Source organism: Meles meles, chromosome 20 (assembly GCF_922984935.1).
Source record: "Meles meles chromosome 20, mMelMel3.1 paternal haplotype, whole genome shotgun sequence".
Classification (NCBI taxonomy): domain Eukaryota; kingdom Metazoa; phylum Chordata; class Mammalia; order Carnivora; family Mustelidae; genus Meles; species Meles meles.
Genome location: NC_060085.1, coordinates 34,645,028 through 34,665,553, shown reverse-complemented (window position 1 = coordinate 34,665,553; position 20,526 = coordinate 34,645,028). Strand labels below are relative to the sequence as shown.

Here is a 20,526-nt window from a genome sequence, read left to right as displayed (position 1 = left end):
AAACTGATGATTCACAGACCTGTACCCCTGGGCCAAATAATACATTATATGTTAATAAATTTAAAAGAAATAAGTGATTTTATTATCGAATGATAAACATGATCACTCTGGTGTATGAGTATGTCTGTGGTTGAATATCTATTTTGAGTTCTATTTTTTTTTTAAGGTTTTTATTTATTTATTTGACAGAGAGAGATCACAAGTAGATGGAGAGGCAGGCAGAGAGAGTGAGAGGGAAGCAGGCTCCCCGCCAAGCAGAGAGCCCGATGCGGGACTCGATCCCAGGACCCTGAGATCATGACCTGAGCCGAAGGCAGCGGCTTAAACCACTGAGCCACCCAGGCGCCCCTTGAGTTCTATTTTTTAATGCAAAATTAAGGTTGCTATACATTTGTAATTCTGCTTTTTTTTTTTTTTTAAAGATTCAGTGTCACAAATATTTTCTCTAATATTAAACATTTTTTTAAGAATACAGTTTAATGGAGCTCCTGGGTGGTTCAGTGGGTTAAGCCTCTGCCTTCAGCTCAGGTTATGTTCTCGGGGTCCTGGGATTGAGCCCCACAGCAGGGAGCCTGCTTCCCCCTCTCTCTCTGCCTGTCTCTCTGTCTACTTGTGATCTCTGTCTGTGAAATAAACAAATAAAATCCTTTAAAAAAATACAGTTTAAGTCATAGTTCAGCTTTCCCTAATATTAGATATCTAAGCTTTTCCTAAACTGAGGTAAACACCCTTATACACATATGCTTATATGTTTCATATTTCCTTAGATTGAGTTACTAAATTCATATTACTGTGGATATACAACTTCTTAAAATTTTTGGTACTGTCACCAATTTACATATGAAATTGTGCCCATTTCCCCCACACCCTCATGAACATTAGATGCTACTTTATTCTTCCTGTACCTGTACACCAGTTTAATACAGGAAAATTGCATTGGATTATTTTAATGTACATTTCTTTGGATGATGAGGCTGAAGATCTGTACATATGTTACTCATAGACATTTCTCTTTTTAATTTCCTTCTTTTTCTGATACTCATTTAGCCAAATAATGAACTTTGTGCCCTCAGCTGTAAACTCTGGGCTTGAACACTAATCCAGATCCTTAATTCTGGAGATGATGTATTTCTGAGAGACCGAAAAGCCTCTCTTGACCAGGTGTCACCACAGAGAAAGCCGTGCTCTGTGTGGGCATGTCACAGATTTTGGATTCTGACCTAGGAAATGTTTTGGTATTCTTCTTCAACCAAATGTGTTCTGGAGGGGAGCGACGGGGTGGCTTTGCAGATAGCCACAAGTCGCCCCAGACTGCTCTAGCCCTGCAGAGCTTGCCCGCCCGTGCCCGAGCCGCCCCGTCTGTGGCTGGCGTGCCCAGTGCCTGCAGCTGGTAGGAATCAGAGCAGAGTAGCGTGGCGGAGAACCCTTCAGGAACAGCTTCCAGCAAATGGAAATTATTTTAAAACAAATTGATGTGGTTTTTCTGTCAAACCTACTTGGAGCATAAACAAGGTTGCTGCTTCCCTCCTACAAACGAGGCCGTGTTTAGAATGTGGCTTTCAGCAAAGTAAACATGGTCTTGAAAGTGAGTTGTCATTGTGTGTGTGTGTGTCTGATTTGAAAAGTAAAAGTAGCGCCCTAACCCATGTTCTCAGAGCCGGCCTGACCGCGCGGAAGACTTCCCTTCTCCCTGGTTTGTCTTGGCGCCCCAGCTGGCACTGCCTCCTGCAAGGGTTTGCAAGGTAAGAAGCAATTTGGTGTTGAAAGGATTAAAAGGAACTGAAGTGCCCGGTCGATTTCTGTGGTGAGATAAGTGTTTTAATCTTATCCCTTTGCCATGTAGGAATACCAGAAACATCTTGTGAAATACTTCAGTCTGTGTGCTTGTGAGCAGAGATGCCTGTGCGTGCCCTCCGGTTGGGGCGTCTTTGCATTCTCTGCCTGTGGCAAGGTGGTTCCTGCACCCTGGGGACAATGTCAGCTTTATTAAATTGGCCACAGACTCCCTAGAAGGTGAAACAATGCTTTTAATGTTCTGATTATTTATTAATGAACAACCAGGCCAAGGGGCACTTGCCAAAAAAGCTACAGAGTGAGAAAGCCACCAATATCAGAGTGAACTTTGCACTCTGAAAGTGTGAATGATGTTGGGTGAAAGAAGTTTATTGCACAAGGGGGGCAACGGGAATCTCTTTGATGTTGGTTAGAATCCAGGCCGCATTCGACTTTCCGACTTCCCAGTTAACTGCATCTTTGCTGGCGAGGACAGCACTTCGAGGTCTAGGGAATATGCTCCTGGCCAGGAACGACCAGCATACCTGTGGGATGGTGGGGTGTGGGGGTCCTTGGGCGTTTGCAACAGCTTTCAGTGATCTTCAACTAATTTTAATCTAAAATTGAAACGTATGGTTTCCAACCTTTCCACTGGAGAGACTTTTCCAGAAATAGCGTGCTATAATTCTAAAACCGGGCTGGGGTTAGATCTTAATCAATTAGATGTTCATCTTAATCTAACTAATTTCCTTCTCCCCATTGGGGGATATTTTTCCTGCCTTCTGGCTTGTTCTTAATTTTTGAATGGCTGGCCATTAGGAACTTTGCTCTCCATGGCCTTATTAAATAATTACTCAGAAGAACCAAAAAATGCTCTTTCGAAATCCTGAGACTTTGTTTTCAGTGGGTGGATATACTCCAACTGAGGTTTTCCACTTGTGATGAATGCATGAGCAGAGCTAGGGGAGTGAATCTAGTACAGTTTAGGAAGCAGGAAGGATTGACGAGGTGGGAGGGATTTTTGAAGGTGGCATCCTGGCTTTACCATTCAAAATGCGGGTGTTTCTCCATTTATCTACCAGCACTTGGAAAATTACTTTTGCATTTTTGTGGTATAGAAGTGGCTAGTTGGCATTTTCAGATTACAATTTTGAGAGCCTGATAAGGCAGCAAGCCTTTATTGAGTTATAATTCAAATTCCATGAAAATCATCTTTTGAAATGACAGGATCCAGGGTGTTTTGTTTTAAATAGGCTCCATGCCCAGTGCAGGGGCTTGAACTTACCACCCTGAGATCAAGACCTGAGCTGAGATAGGATCCAGGGTTTTTAGTATATTCCTAGAGTTGTACAACCATCCCTACAAATTCCAGAACATTTTCATCACCCCAAAGTGAAACTGTGTATCCGCTAGCTATCCCTCCCTACTCTTCTTCCTTCCTCCCCTGGCAACGCCTACTTTCTATCTGTATGGATTTGCCTATTCTGGACATTTCATATAAATGGAATGTGCAATACCAGCCTTCTGGGTCTGGTTTCTTTCCCTTAGCAGAATATTTGCAGAGTTCTTCCATGTTAGAGCATGTGTCAGCAATTTTTTCCTTTTTATGGCTGCATAATATTCCACGGTGTAGCTATACCACATTTTGTTTATCTGTTTATCAGTTAGTGGACTGTGGGTTTCCACTTTTTGGCTCTTTTGCATGATGCTGCTGTGATGTTGGTGTGCTAGGTTTTGTGTGAATGTGTATTTTCATTTGCCTCGGCGTATAGGTGTACCTAGGGTGGAATTGCTGGGTCATAGGGTAAATGTGTTCAGCTTTTTGAGGAACTGCTAGATTTTCCAGGGACTCTGTGCCCTTTACCAGTAGTGTGTAAAGTTTCCTCTCATCCCCAGTCTCACCAGTAGTTGTGGTCTCACCCTAGTGCGTGGCCATCTCCTCGTGGTTTTGATTTGCATTTTACTTACGACAGGTGATGCAGAGCATCTTCTGCATTTGTCTGTCTTTTTGGCCATTTGTCTGTCTTTTTTTGGAGCAAGTCTAGATTCCTTGCCCACTTTTTAATTGGGTCATTTTAAAAAGAGAGAGATTCTACCATTTTGAATGGTTTGGGGTTTTGCGCAGGCAGACATGCTTTTCTCTGGGTTTCTTTCCTTCGGTGAGATAAATTGCATTTTTAATACTTTTTAAAGACTTAAGATCTTTGGATAGAAATATAATGGGCAATACTTTCCTGGTCTATTTGGTTTACTTGCCCCCTGGTTTGTATCCAGGCAGAGGAGAAAATGTAAAAGAACAGAACTGTGGTCGTCCATTCTTGCGTTGCATCCAGATTTTGGGGGGTCTCTGTGGGAACCTCATCACACACAGGGTTCTCTACCCTGAGAACAGGAGAATTTGTCCACCTGTAATATAAGGAAACTTGCTGTGACTATACATTTATAGCCAAGTCTATTTTGTGTGCATTTCCTCTGCTCTAGGGCAAGCCTGCCTTTGCCGACAGGACTTTGCAGCTATAAATTAGACAGAAATGCAGTATTGAGGCTGTCCAAAGGCAGGCAGGGTAATTGCTCTGGACGGGTTTACAATAGGGAGGTGTGAAGTGCTTGGTGGCAACCGGAAGCTGGGGGAGGGAAGACAAATTGAACTTGGACGGCTTTGGGGCGGTGGGCTGACACAGCTAATTGAAAACGCTGGCCCTGGTGGCTTTTAATGGGAAAGGAAGCTGAGGCCTTGGGAGGGTTTCCTTTACAAGAAACCAGAGGGAGGGGGCTCATTGAGTTATTTGGGAGTTAGTACTGAATCTCTGTAAGCATTTAGAGCCTTTGGCTTGGATGTCGAGGATCAGATTTTCTGTTTTTTGTTTTTAATTTCCTACTCTTTAGTTCCATTCTAGATGAGCCAAGTGGAGGGAGGCAGGGATTCCAGGTGGTGGGGAACCATGAGAGAAGGCCTCCGGGTATAGCTTGGAAAATTTGAGTGCAGCGCTGTTGGTGAGCCTCCGATTTTAGATAGAGTGGCCAGTCAGCTGTCTCTAAGCAGGTGAAATAGGGGTTACGTGATGGTGCCCTGTTAGGCGTCTAGATAGCTTGTCCGTGTTCTCTCACTCCTCCATTGACCTTGGAGCCTGAATTTGTGGTGTGGGGCCTGGGAGTCTGCATTTGAAAGCTGAGGGACTTGGTTTTGGAGTCCTCAGTGTGAGAGTGGCTGTGGTGTGTGTGTGTGTGGGTGCTCCCTGAGGCGCAGCCGCAAGCCTGTGTGACTCCGAGCCCCTGTTCCCTTTCCTCCTGCCCTCCTCGGTGCTTGCTTGGGACAGGGGGCTTTCTGGAGTTCCTGCCCAGACAGGACTGGGTAGTTGCTTCCCCAACAGAACCTTTTCCTTCCTCACAGCTTTTGCCTGTGGTCTCATCCTGTCCTCCGTGACTCATCTTTATCTTCCGGTCTGAGGTTAAGCATTTCCTCAGAGTGCTTTCCTAAAACGCCCAGACAAGGGCTGCCTGAATCTGGGGGAGCATTCAGAGCACATCTCTAGTTACCTCCTCAGCGTCTGTCTTACCTCCAGATTGTAAACTCTTTGTGGGGAGAGGCCAGAGTATACAGCGTGGTCCTAGAGCCCAGCGCCATTCCCAGCACCCAGCAGGTGCTCAGTGAGCATTCGTGTGTTTTTTAACTTCCACACCCAGGTGAGTGACCATCTTCTCTGCCAAGTGAATTACCCCAGGCACCATTTCCCTGTGTCCTTGAAACATCTGCGCATGCACACTTGTAGAAATAACCACAGGTTAGCCAACCTACACATCTTTTCAGTGGGGTGTTATTTTCTCCCTCCTGGGGGTTCACTTGGTGCCTTTGAAGGATCAGCTGCACATGCTGAAAGGAGCTTTTTCGTAAAAACCAAAAAATGGACCTGTCCGCATTTCTTTTAAACTCCCTGGCACCATTTCCAGGAAGTCCTTTCAAAGGCAGGGTGTGAAAGGTGTGGAGATGGTGGAGATGATAGGATCTCGCCTGAGATGCGAGGTGGTTAATGTGTAACCTCTTTAACGAGGCTCCTGAACCGGCACGCGGCTTTGGAGCTCTCAGGGATCGGTAAACCCTACGGTCGGTAAATCGGTAAGTTGGTCGCCTGTTTGTAGTAGGTCCACGGCTGTGCGCAGAACTCAGACCTCTGAGGTTTCCTTTGCTGTGGTTGAAAACCTACCACAACCGATAACTGGGAACCCTTCTGTCCTGCAACAGGGTGCAGACACTCAAAAAGAGGTTGGCAAAGACTTCCTCAGATTCCCTCTTCCTTCCCCCCATACTCAGCGCATGATTTTTAGGGAGGGTGAAGCTGAGATCAAGAAACAGGTGGAATGTGTGTCAACTCTACTCAAAAAACTAGTATCCTAGGAAGAAAAAAATCAGCAGTATTAAGTATCACGGTATGCTTGTAATACTAATAGTATACTATTAATGTCTTAGTGTCATTGGCATTCTCATAATTTATAAACAAAAAGCACTACTGTTTTCCATGTCAAAATTTGTTACCGACTCTAAGAATGTCGTCTCATTACCTCATAAATAACATGTATTATTTCATGACGTCTCAGACTGTTAAATTATGTTTAAAACTGTATTTTCCAAAATCAGGAAACCATGTGCCCACATTTAAGTTTCTCTGTTTGTAAATCAATTTCAGTTGGTACTTTACATGCCTATAAGGATAACCTGATAATTTCGCATGTGCACACCCACATAAGAAAACAGAAAAGAATGAGAGATGGGGAGCATGAAGTCTGAGGGCAGAGGGAATCAGGCCTTTCTCTTGGGGGAGGTGCGTCCTCCTCATGGAGAGAAGACTGTCTGGTCTGAGATCCAGGTGGCCACTAGGACGAGCGCGGTCCCAGCCATACCCAGTGCCCCTTCTGTGATGGGTGGCTTCGGGGAGAGTCCATTAGGAGGGGATTAGAAATGGGAGAGCATTGATTATAATAAAGTACCGAACTAGGGCAGTTTTGTCCCTTATCTTTGCCTTAGGAGCATTGTCCAACCGTTCATCTGAGGGGGAAATAATCGCTGGGGTTGAATAACATGAAACTGGGAAGCTCCACATCCGGCGTAGCGTGCATCTACCGTCACAAGTAACATTTTGAGGTACTGCCTGCCCCCGATGGCAACAGAAGCCCTCAGTTAAATAAACCGGCTGTTAAGTGAGAGCCAGAACACAAGTGTTTGCACAAAACCACCTTTACATTTTCTGATCCTTGATGAATGTCAGTTGGTTTGTGAATTATTAACTTTGGTGTGCGTGAGGAGATACCGACTGCTCAAGTATCCTGTATATTTTTGTGTAAGAAAAAAATAAAACCGACCACACCCTCAGCTGCCACCATGTGGGGCTCAGTGTGCTGGCCCGCTGTCACTGAGCAGGCATATTTAAAGCAGAGGTAGGAATGTTGGCCCCTCACAGACCACACGTGCATCATATATCAGAGCTCATCACTTGCCTTTGTAATTTTGCTTCCGAGGGAGCCGAAGTGATTTGCAGCCTGTTGGCAGATTGCTCCATGATCGTGTTTATCGGGCTGTGTGGAGTATCCAGAATCGTAGAGAGGAGTTTGGTAGGGATACCTGTCGTGTTGGGAAGAATTGTGTATGTTGGGTCAGAAGAGTAGATTCAGTAAATCATGGGTAGCTGGCCTCAGATGTCTGTCACTTCCCAGCAACTTTGCAAGCGGGCTTTGAGGCAGGTTCTTTAATTTGTCCCTGGAGAGAGAACCATCTTTGTCTAGTGCCTGGGTTTCCTTGGCATGACAGCCTGAAGTCGGCACAGCAGGGTGTCTCCTCGGAAGCCAGCACAGCCCATGGAGGGAGCTGCAGTTAGCGTCCATTGCAGAGAAGGGATTTAATTAAGGACTCTGAAGGGGAGGGATTGGAGGAATCCATCTGTGAACCTGGTTTCTACAATGCACAGCCATTTTCGGGGGTCTGAAAGTTATATAAATTGACTAGTTACCCCTCTGCCTCTTACCTAGGACGGGGAATGGTGTATAGGCCTTTACGTGGAGGTTCAGGTATGTAGACTCTGTAAACGGTGAAGAGAAGGAAGATTGGAGTCCCACCAGACAGGGCTGTTGAATAAGTAGCAGATATCTTCTTTGGGCATTGCATATCTTTGGGAATTGGTTGCTGGATTAATCCTGCAGTGTGAGTAAGTCACCCTCAGAAATGCCCGGGTGTGGTTCTAGGAGTTCAATTACTTTACTGCAAGGTCTAGGCTTTGCTCATTTGCAGTGCAGAAAACATGCATGCCATGGGGAGGGAGAGAGCTGGTGCTTTGTTTCCCTTTTCCCTCTCTTTATTGTCCTCAGGTGCAATGACATTTGATACTGGAATACACTGAGCGCCTTATTCTCAAACTGCCAGGATTATTGCTGACCTAGACCACGGCCCCGCAGCCAGCCTCCCCTATGGAAATGGAAGAAAAGAAATTCAAGCTGTAAATGCATCTCTGTTTGGGGGCTTTGTAGTGGTAAATTACGTGAATGAGTAAGTTGAAAAAGTGCCTGGTTTATACCATCATGAATACCTGGGTTTTAGATAAATATTGACACCAGCAGTGTGGCAGGCCTACCATTGGTCTCATGGCCCTAGGAATAAAAGATCTTTTCGGAGGCGCTTGTGACCTTATAAACCACCCTGACGGGTTTGTGCAGGTGCTTTCTGCCATAGCTCTCTGGGTCTGAAAGTGGGTGGTTTTTCTCTTCATGCTTGTGCAGGCTTAAACCTAACTGAACCCAGGCCCACTCTGGTTTATCAGTCACCGTGGAGTGTGTGTCAGGTCAAGGAGGCAGGTGCTCTTTTGCAGAGTCACGCTTGTGTGGCTTGTCTGCTTGTCTGGACCAGGCCTGGGACCGGAGGGTCTTTGATTTGCTTTGACCGTATTTGAGAACAGAGTGTGGGGGGAGGTGAGGAGAAGGGAAAGCTAGCATGGGGAGTCTTGGTTGGAGGAAGACGATATGAAGCCAACTACGCCACACCCCGAACCATACCTGGTTCGATCCTGTATCTTGTGCCCTCTAACCTAAGAGGGCTTAGCGGTGCCAGTTTTGTTAATGTCACATATGCAGGAGCATCAGCCTCTCCCTGTGAGTTTCTACCCCCCCCCCCCCAAAATAAGGTAATGAGCTTATTAGAAGGAATCCTTGATAGGAGTTACCTGGCTAGGGCAAAATAAATAGAGATTTTAACCCAGCGGGGTTTGATGACATCATCTTTAAACATCTTTAAACATCATCTTTATACAGGAATAATGGTGGAAGAATGGCTCTTCCCTCTCTCTAGCACACACAGAGGCTGTGGAGTATCTGAAGGGACACGTGGTGCCCCGGAGGTAGCTCCAGCCTGTAGCTGGTGCTGCAAAGGGGAGTCCCTTAACCATCGATGATTATCGGTAGGGCTTTCATCACCGTTGGTGGTGATTCACTTTAAAAACAGACTCCCTTCCTGCAGGTGCCAGTATTCGTTAGATGATTGAAGTAGGGTTTAGCAAGTGGCCTTTATCACTAGGACCCACCCTTTAAGACACACCTTTAGGAGTCCAGGACCGGGAACTGCAGAGACTGGTGTGGAGGGGGCAGGTGTGGGGAGACAGATGTCAGGGCCTGGCTGTGTTACGGTGCCCTGGGCCCTGCTGAGTGTAGACGAACCTTGTGGAAGAGGTGAAGCATCTTTTTAGAGGCCTTGGTGAAGGAGTCAAAAAAAAAAAAAACAGCAGCAGAAATGAAAAGTACGATGGTTCTGTCATTTCCACAGCCAGTTTCCCATTTGACATAGTAGAATTTTAGTGTGTTCAAAGATGGAAGTCACAGGCATCATCTGATTCTCTGTGCTTGTAAATTTCGGTGAAAAGGAAGTGCCATGTTTTAATAGCAGAAAGCAGTCAGTGTGGGACCGTGCACGCTGCTGGACTAGGTAGTTGGTGCACCTTGACCTTGGGTTTCTCAGCTGTTCAGCCACTGGGACTGGAGAATCCACACGGCCCCAGGAAAACTATGTAGACGGGCTTTTAAGTTTACACATTTCATGACATCTTAGTATCCTGGAAAGAAAAAAAAAAAAACTTGCCTTTTGGCTTCAGCCAGGCACTTCATGACACACATAAACTTGAAAAAGCCCAACGGAAAAATTGACAGAACGAGATCCCAAGTCGATAAGCTAGCTAATAAAGTCAGCGACTTAACTGTTAGCCAGGCGGCTGACCTTTCAAAACTGCGTTTTCTTTTTAAATACTTAGTGAGAGACACTCTCGTGCCTCCCTGTAATACAACAGGATGTATTCTTGAAAAGTGGTGGGTAGGGGCGCCTGGGTGGCTCAGTGGATTGGGCCGCTGCCTTCGGCTCAGGTCATGATCTCAGGGTCCTAGGATCGAGCCCCGCATCAGGCTCTCTGCTCCGTGGGGAGCCTGCTTCCTCCTCTCTCTCTGCCTGCCTCTCTGCCTACTTGTGATCTCTCTCTGTCAAATAAATAGATAAAAATCTTTAAAAAAAAAAAAGTGGTGGGTAATTCGGTTTTTGGACTTCGACTGACTTAATACCAGGGATCTGTTCTCTGTGTCTGAGAGATCTTCGTTTTTCAGTTTGAGGTAGCCAGAGAGGGAAGGGAAGGTAAACCCAGAAGATAATATTTGAATATTTTGAAATCCAGAAGACGATGTTGAAAACCTAGAAGAGGGTATTACATTGATAATATTTGAAGGAACCTTGGACTTAATCACTTTATAATGCAGGGTATTGTGCTTAAGTGCAGGTACACCTAGATTTTTCATTTGCCCTATCAATTTTGGGTGCGTGGGCTTCAGACAGGCGCAAAGATGTCAGAGGCATTAGTGAGGAGTGGGTGTGATTTCAGTTGGAAAAATGAAAGATGTACGAATGTTCCAGTGGAAGCTGATGGAGGACTCCAGCGCACACCCTTGGGAAGTTCTGGCTTCCCAGAAGGATTTTCCTTATGGGCAGCTCTAGCCTGGGAAGGTAGTTACACCCACTTATGTCATTTGTCCCTTAAATCTTGTGTGTGTGAGTGTGTGCGGGTGGGGGAGGAAAGAGATGCTGATAACACTAAGGTAAGCTGTTGTTTGTACAGATGTATTTGCTTAAAAAAGAAAGCTTTCATTTCCTTCTTTCTCCCTTTTAAGGGAGACAGTTAGGCAATTTACTATATATTGCTGTTTTGTAACCCAAAAGTGTATTTGCCTAAAATCACCCTTCTAAATATGGTTGACCTTCAACGGTGGAGGAGGCGGTTAAGGGTGCTGACCCCCTGCACGGTCGAAAATCTGTGTCTAATTTTTGACTCCCTGAAAAACTTAACTACTAATAGCCTACTGTTGGCCAGAACCCCTACCAATGACATAAGCAGTCGCTTAAGGCATATTTTGTGTGTTATGTGCATTATATACCGTATTCTTACAAGAAAGTAAGTTAGAGAAAAGAAAATGTTAAGAAAATCAGAACGAAGGGAAATCACATGGACAGCACTGCTCTGTAAGTGGACCCACACAGTTCAAATCCATGTTGTTCAAGGGTCAACTGTACTTTTAGCAACAACAAACCCCGATCGTTACATGTCCAGAGGGTAGTTAACTGCGAAGTTTTCTTTCTTTCTTTCTTTTTTTAATCTCTGGGCATAAGTTTCTCTAACAAGAGGTTTGTGTACTGGGGCGCCTGGGTGGCTCAGTGGGTTAAAGCCTCTGCCTTCAGCTCAGGTCACGATCCCAGATCAAGCCCTGCATTGGGCTCTGCTCAGCAGGAAGCCTGCTTCCTCCTCTCTCTCTCTCTCTGCCTGCCTCTCTGCCTACTTGTGATCTCTGTCTGTCAAATAAATAAAAAATCTTAAAAAAAAAAAAGAGGTTTGTGTGCTGTCCAAATTTTCGTTGACTGGTCTCATGTTAGAAAACCTACCAGATGCCTTGACCCTTTTCCTGCTTTTGGGGAACTCCTAGACAAGAGGGTTGAGGAGGGTGTGTAATGACTCCAAGGGAGGGAAGGAGAGGTTTCTGTTGGTTTGTTTGTTTGTGTATTTGAACATGTCTTCCATGCTTGGGAAATAGTATGTTTGTGTATTTGAACATGTCTTCCGTGCTTGGGAAGTCGTATGTTACTGGAGTATTGGAGGTTTCAGTTCTGAAGAATCCAGAGTCACTGGTATAGAATTCCCTTATCCCTTTATCCCAGTGAAATCCTCAGCTGTACCTTCTGCCAGAAAGACAGGCTTGGAATTTGACCACCCTGTTCTTGTGACCAGGAGTACTTTTTATGGCTTAGGTGTTTTTATGTGTTAAAACGTTTACTTTCCTCTCTACGAGCCCCTCGGTGAGGGCACGATGTGTGTGAAACCCGTTGGGGTTAAGTGGAGAATCATTTCAGTGTGTTGGGAGGGGACATTGATCACAGTGTCACATAGAGTTGATGGTTGTGCCAATGTTTAAATAATTTTGTCGCGTGACGCATTGACTCAAAAGAAACGGTTATGGGCTGTTGCTAGTTGACATTTCCGTACGTGACACCAAAGTGAATGAATTCTAAGGCTGCGTCATGGTATTAACACGCACTCTTAATCTGCAGCCATGGTTCTACAAGAATCTCATCCTCCTGCAGACGTTGGTGGGGGCCGAGGGGTCCAGGTGAGGTGTTAGGGTAGGAAAACAGGGATCTGTGACCAGAGGAGGCCTTCACAGAGCACTTGGTGAGGCAAGGGTTCTGAAAGTATCCGCCAGATTAGTATGTCCCTCACTTCCTGTGCCTCTTGCCTGACCTGTTTGTAACTACTGTGGAGGCAGAAGTCTCTGTTTCCTGCCTTTGTGGAGCATGGTTTTGTAGGAGAACCCCCCCCCCATCCTTTCACTGAAGGAATTCCAGCCCCTAAGTGTGACGCCAGAGGTGGGGACGCCTTCTCGCTGCACTTCTGTCTCCTCTCGGTCACGACTGGTGAGCCTCCTGCTCGCACCAGAGCGCCTGCCGCCTCGGGGCAGGAGGGCCACGTTGGACGAGAGATTGATGAAGCAGGGCGTGCCTGCCTGCGAGGCAGCAACCACCCTCTGTTCCCCAGCAGGGCTGGGCTGCTGTGCTGGATGATGCCTGGCAAGGGGGAACCCGTCCTGCTGTGGGCGGGATGAGTTTGGAAAGTCCTCTAGAGCTTGAGGACTTTCTGAAAGGGCGAATTTGTGATCCCTTTTCAGAGATTGGATCAAGCAGAGAGTAGGTGACCGGACTCCCGACCCCTCTTTTCCCCTCCCCATTTCCAGGTCTCTGCAAAGCCACTTCTGTAATAGCAAAACCACATGATGGCTGTAGGCCCCTCTCCCCTGCTGGGATGGTCATGACAGGTTTGTGGGAGGGTCAGCCTGTGGCCCGCAGCTCTTTCCTGCTCAGATTCCCTTTGTGAAATACCCACCGACTGCAGAGCTGGTGAGGCCAGAGTGCCTCCTTTCAATTAATTAATCTTTAGGGGTTAATGATGCATGTACCATATTTACCGAGAGAGTGTTCTGGGATATTTATGGACTTCCCTCTGGGACCACCCCCATGACCAGGCATGAGAGCACAACCAGTTGCTTTGTCTCCTCAGCCAAACTAAGATTTGGGTAGGAAAAACAGGTTTTCGAGTCTTCCGTGTTAAGGGATGTTAGAGAAAGCAGATGCTGATTACTGTCTGTGGAGGTGCTTCTTTCCGTCAGAACTTTAAGTAGATGAACAAGGAGCTGTTCTCTTCCTCTGGAAATCAACTTTAAATGGCCCCATAGATTAACTGTCAGGAGGGACCTGGCACTGGGATTTGTTTAGGTTTATGTAACCCTTAACTTAACTGGCCGGTGGGTTGTGATCTGATAACACAGATTACTCTTCTTGACTTGCCCTAAAACTGTTCACGTCTTGCCCTTTTCCTTTCTATGAGGCCTTGACTTCTTGGCTTTTTGTTTGTCTAGTTTCATAATTTTCACACCTTACTTTACTTTTCTGGCTTTATTTTCTGGTGTTCTTCCTTAAAAACCATGCTCCTTTTCTCTTCTTTAGGGTGCCCTAAGGTCTTTCTTTCTGATGAACCTTTCTCATCACAGCTAATCTTCCCTGCTCTGCATGCAGTGGGGACGCAGTGGTGTCCATGCAAGGATGACAAATACAGGGGCCAGGCAGCAAGTGCACGTGAGTAGGGAGGTCCTGGGAGAGATAATAGGAGCAGTGAGGTTCATGGTCAACTGCCGTCCTTGCCAAGTAAGTCTAGCTGGTGTCTGGAATCAGGAATGCTGGCCCCACGGTTGTTCCCAAGAGGAGCCGCAACTTTTAATTTTTTGGTGAAAACTTTTTCTCCAGACACTCTTCAGTCTCACAAACAAACAAATTTCCCCGCAGTTCAGCCTTGGCCCAAGAACCACCAATGTACAGTGTACCTCCTGGTCTACCACTCGGAAGATGCTTGCTGTTATCAGAGCTTTTGGCCGTAATTCTTTGACTCAGAGTCTTTTCTGACCAGTAGGTTGTAAACTCCATAAGGTCCAAGACTAGATCTTACCCTCACTTGTATTAGAATTTATCACAGCGCAGTATATGTTGTAGACAGTGAATACTTGTTGAACTTGACATCTGTCTGTTACTGAAGGACAAAGACTTAGACCTGTATTGACATTATCCATGGGGTGGAGGTACGCTGTGTGAGCCATTAAGATAGGGAGGCACATCTGAGACCTCTGGGATTCTGGAAGCAGGCAGGGGTAACTTCTGTCAGATAATGTGTTAAGCATTAGAGTTCAGAGGCCCATGCTGATTTCTATAGCTGATTTTAAGGAGTAAATGCAGGCACTCCCTGTGAGGTCCTTATATGGCTAGAGCATATTGTCTCTTCTTTTTTGAGTTACTTGCAGGCCTGGTGTGCACAGAGATTTATCAGTGTAACACTGTCAAAAAGGGAAGTAACTGTGATTCATTCCTTACTTTCTTAAATCTCACCGAATTACAAAATGAGCTGTATGTAGTCAGTTGATAGCTAAGTGACTTTGCCTTTAGCAGTCTGCAGAATGTGTTTCTTTTTCTAAGCCTTGGTTTAGAGACTATGGGGCTTCGTAACTTCCTGAGGAAAGATGGCAGCAAGTACAAAACCGTCTCCCGAGTGGGAATTCTTGGGTGAGGACGCCACAGGCATGATTCCCATATAAGAAGCAGTTTTATTATTATTCTCCATCTAAGCCTTTAATGCATACTATCAGCCTTTCAGTTGTGGCTTTTGGTCAAGGAGGGGAAAGCATCACAACAGAAAAAAAGATAAGAGCATTCAGTATTGTAGATTTAAAAAGAAATCCCTTATTCTCATAAAACCTGTAATATGGGTCTAGGGAGCCTAACGTGGTGATTTTATTGGAACTCGATGTGCAGCACACGTAACTTCTCAGAAGGTAAGAATGCAGCAGAAATGTCCTTAAAAGCTTAAGGGATTAAATAACTTTAACAAGTTGTATGTTCTTCTTCACTCACACCCCTTGAACTTTGAAAGGACCAATCTCTTTTTCCCAGGGAGTCCTAAGCATGTGAGTCCTTTTTCAGTGGGTGGCAAGCACAGTTTTTGAGGTCAGAAGAGAGGGACGCCTGGGACCCCGGTTTTCCATGAAATAAGGGGTTTCCAGGCTAGTCCTGTGTGCCCCAGTAGTGCTCACCAGATGGGTCATTGGATGGCTTCACACTTCTCTTCCTGGCTGTAATACTCGGTTTAGCAAACATCGAAGGCTTAAAATACGCAAAGTACTATGACGTTCAGGGTCCAGACGGGGTTGAGTAATAGGAAATGGGCTGGCTTAGAAACCAAACTGAGTAAAAAACCTCCCTCCCCAGGGGAAGCTTGTCATGGACTTAGGACCCCTTCCTTCCACCGTGAATTAGGATTCCTAGTCATGTTGAAGAAGACAGTCCGGCGTTTCACAGCTCTCCTGAGCAGGAGGTTTTGTCTGTGTCCGTCAGTGGTCTGTGAGCAAGGCTTGCATTTGAGGAGGAAGTGCTCATTATGTCGGTCTAACGATGCTGGGGTTACTTCCTCACCACAGCTTACTCAATAGCAAACGGAACTTTTTATCCCTCAGCTTCCAAGGAGTCAATGAATTATTGTTTGCCAGCTTTGAATAGTGTTTGCCAAGTTTGTAATATGTGGTTCTGGTTGTAATCCAGGAAGATGCTGGTCCGATTATGTAAATACTGATTAAGCCTATAGAGTTACTCTCAGAGGGCATTTTTTATGGAGTATCTTCCTAGTGCATTGAATTTTCAAATGCCCTCTCCTCTGTTGGGATGGTTAGGAATTTTGTGCTGCTAAAGGATGTCTATTAAGGTCAGTGTCCATCTCCCACCACATTTTTAACAAAGCTCTTGAATTATCAGGAAATTTGATTTTATGTTTGAGATCCAAGTTTCTTCCATAAGTGCCAGTTCACTGGAAATATGTATTAATTCCTGAACAATTTCAGTACAGGACAGTTTAGTAGAAATTTCAGCCACGATGGCAACGTCCTCTGTCTGCATTGGGCCTTACCATAGCCACGAGCTTCCTGTGCTGGTTGCAAGCTTGGAACAGAGCTGGCATGACCAAGGAACTGAATTCTTAATTTTGTGTAATCTTTTTTTTTTCTTTTAAAGGTTTTATTTATTTATTTGACAGACAGAGATCACAAGCAGGCAGAGAGGCAGGCAGAGAGAGGTAGGGAAGCAGGCTCCCTGCTGAGCAGAGAGCCCGATGCGGGGCTCAATCCCAGGACCCTGGGATTATGACCTGAGCTGAAGGTAGAGGCTTTAACCCACTGAACCACCCAGGCACCCCAATTTTGTGTAATCTTAATTACTTTCAGCGTGACGGTGAGTAGCCGCACAGCCAGCCACAGGCTACGGGGTTGGACGGCACAGGTTTCCGTAACGGTGGTGATGCTCGGCTGTTCAAGGACTTAGCTCTTCCAACGCAGTGGGGTCAGGATTTGGGGTCTTTGTCAGGAAAAACACTCAGCAAGCAGATTGTTGTCGCACACTGTTCAACAGTGTGCTTCTCAGACACAGATAAAACCGGGATAAAACTTGAGCCATTATCCACAGAGGTCCCTCCTGTGTGTTCTCCAAATGGTGGGCCGGACAGTCATCTTTCAGCGGATTAGCTGAAAGAATGTCTACGGCGGGGCCCGATTGTTCCAAGCTCTGCGCACCCTTTGTACGAGGAACAGGGAAAATTTGTGTTATGACAATGGCTGACAAAATGTTTAGTGAAAGCTGCAATTGGCGGTAACTGAATTCCCGGAGGTTTCTTTCCAGCCCTCTCTGCTACTGAAAGGTGCAGAAATGCTTCTGACAGCATCTGTCCTGTTGACAGATGAATTGTTTTGACAGGAGAATCTGAAACCTTCAGCTGAAGACACACTCAGATGTCGGGCCTGGGAAGGGGCGATCGTGTTTGGAGAAATACGTGAGATGCTTTAAATTCGTGTGCGTGTCAGCTGCCACCTGAAAGAGAGACCTCATGAAAGGTTTTTTGTTTTTTTGGTGGGGTATTTTTTTTTAAACTAATTAACCCTTCGATTGTTCTTCTGACCCAGCATGAGAATTCACAACCCTCCCTGCACAATTCTTGGACTGAACAGACTTATTTCCTTAACTGTTAAGAAATGAGTGGTATCCATAAGCATAGCAGTCAAAGAGTTAAAAAAAAACAACAACTAAGAATTATGCAGAGGTATCATATCATGATGTCGGGGACCTGTCAGTTATGTCTCAGTAAAAAGTTGTGCTGGGGGGCGCCTGGGTGGCCCAGTTGGTTAAGCAACTGCCTTCAGCTCAGGTCATGATCCCAGAGTCCTGGGATCGAGTCCCACATCGGGCTCCCTGCTCCACAGGGAGTCTGCTTCTCCCTCTGACCTTCTCCTCTCTCATGCTCTCGCTCAAATAAATAAATAAAATCTTTAAAAAAAAAAAAAAAGTTGTGCTGGGAGAAAAAAAAAAAACCAGTGCTGATGATAGCGTTCTTGATCATCGCAGAAAGGTAGAAATAACTCATAGGTCCATTAGCTGCTGTGTGGATAAACAAAATACGGGGTATGTGTGTGCAGGCACACAAAATGGAATGTTATTCGGCCCTAAAAAGGAAATTGTGACACAGGCTAGAACACAGATGGACCTTGAGGACATGTTGCTGAGTGAAGGAAGCCAGACACAAAAGGACGGATGCATGAGGTCCGCAGAGGAGCCCGATTCGCAGAGACAGAAAGCAGAATGGAGGCTGCAGGGGCCTGGGGGGAGGATGGGCCGTCCGTGTTGACGGGCTACGGAGTCTTAGTCGGAGGTGACAAAGTTGGGGAGCCGGATGGTCGCAATGATTGCACACCAGCGTGACCACACTTCATGCCACCGAGCTGCACACTTCAGCGTGGTGAAGATGGCAACTTCTTAAGTTTCGTATAAACCACACCAGAGGAACGTGCGGAGAGTTCGTCCCGCTGGGATGAGCAAACCAGAAAATGTCTCTGAGGATTTCGTTTCAGATTATATTTGACAGCAGTAAATATTTTCCCCGTTTCCTGATAAAGCAGTTGAAGGTCGGCAGCTTGTCCCAGGTTTCAGGACTGGTCGCTGCTCAGACCTCACAGCTGGGCATCTCTGTGGCCCAGAGTCAAAGCTGTTTCAGGGGACCTGAGCTCCGGCCTGTGTCCTCTCTCTGTAATTGCTGATAGGCCACTCTGGGAGAATGACCCTTCAGGCCAGTCTCTGACACTCATCTGTTGATAAGATGGCTTTTCTGGTTCATTCGATGTCAAAAAGTGGCCCCCTCCAGGCTGGCCCAGGGAGGGCGTCGATTTCCACGTATAGGTGTCTTCATCTGGGTTGCTGTTTGCTGGAATCTCAGCGTGAGGGCCTCGTACTGTCTGGCTTCTGCATAAGACTAGCTTGCAGAAGACCCTTTTCCAAGGAGCCTTGGAAATTATATGAGCAGAAATTACACGTTTTTGAAATTTAAGTAAATTTTGTCTGCTCTTTACGAGAATGACGGACCAAAGGGGTGTCGCGATTTAGAAATGGTTTTATTCTAATACCACTCCTGGAGTGGGGAATGAGGGAAGTAATTTCATTCCAGAGACTGCTTCCACCCCTGGCTACATCTATAAGCCAGAAACAAGACTTGCATTTTGAACTTAAGAGCCTGAAGAGTCGGTGGCCCAGAATGCGAGGTTAAAAACTGGTGGTCCTCAGTATGATGTGGCCTGTTTGACCCACCCAGATTACTTTATTTTTGTTTGTTTTTTAAGAATTGAAAGGATTTCACCTAAGAATTCAGAGTTTGAGCTTCTCTTCCAAATGAAGACTGGTCTGCATTGGCCTAGTTTCTGGAGACAGGAGCAAATTCCCCCTTTTGATGGGCCAGCAGGTACTTCTTGTCAGCCTCTCTGCTTGCCTGGCAGGGTGACCGTCCACATTGCCTGCTTGCCCTCCAGGCCTCTTGCCTTTGTGACCTCTGAGTCTTCCCTGGATGTCTCCTCCAGCTCAGTAGCTCTCATTATGCTCATGATGCAAACCTTGGAGATACCATAAACTCACGATATCTCTAGACCCAGAAACAGTATTTCTAGCCCTCTTGTTTATGGCAACCCTCTCAAAATAGAAGAAAATTTCATTCTGTCCAGTCCTTTTTCTGATGTGGGAGAATTCTCTCCATTTGTGGATTTTCAAGTCTAACCTGTTGATTTCTGTGTACCCGACCGTAAATACCCCCAGGCACAGACACGCTCGCACTTGACTTCAGTGTGTGGTTTAAAAAATTACCACCTCCAATTTTTATAGTAACATAATCTCTGGACAAATTGCTTTTAATTCAGGCTGTGCCCTGAACACAGATGTACCATTAATTTCAAGTGCAGTCTGACTTTTATTTAGATGAATGTCTTGAGTCGACAGTGAAATGGCTATCAGCTGTAGGTTAGTATTGATTGGAATGTCTCTGGAGGAAGTTTAAAAGCTAGTTGCCACTTACGTGCTGCCTAAATGATAGACTTGAAACTCACGATTCACAGTTCCGTTACTTGGCATTAATGCCAAGGGGATTAATAGCTGAGATGAATAATGCTGACCTCTTCGGCATACATGGGACTGGGTGTGTTTTGGTGGCAGGGAGCAAGGCACAGTGTGCACCAAGGTCCCATTTGGACCACGTCTCTGGATTTCTGTTCCTGAAAGATCAAACTGGTCTAGCCTGAGGGCTGATCCAAGACGCTTGGCTGACTGAACACAGGTCAGCTAGCTTGCTCCTTGTCTGAGGGTCTAGCTGGGGAATGAGAGGAGAGAGAGGTCATTCTGAATGATCTCGGCAGGTGCCATCTTCTTGAGAAGGTTGCTTGCATGGGAGGCTTTCACTGCCTTGGTTAAGACTAGCCATGAGTTCCCCATAGCCACAGCTCCTCTCTCTTATGTGACTGTCACTCCCAGTATTTATTCATTGATGGGTGCGTCATGTTCGTGGATAACCTTATGATTAGGGTCTCATAAGGTCTCAACTTTCTAAGCAGTTCCTTCAACTTGGAGTGTGCATCTTGGCGATTGTCATCATCAGATCTTGCTCAGACCAGGGTTTCTCAAGCCCTGAATATTAGCATTGGCACTCAGGGCTGGGTGATTGTTGTGAAGGGCTGTCCTGTGAAATTGTGGGATGTTGAGCGGCATCTCTGGCCTATACACACTAGATGTGTGTAGCAACCCTACGC

The 20,526-nt window shown here is 45.9% G+C and overlaps 1 protein-coding gene across 1 annotated transcript in view; it reads left to right on the top strand.

The window, feature by feature from the left end:
• The window catches only part of LRIG1 (leucine rich repeats and immunoglobulin like domains 1), a 111,521-nt gene that overhangs the window by 16,338 nt on the left and 74,657 nt on the right, over nt 1-20,526 (top strand). The window lies entirely within an intron of this gene.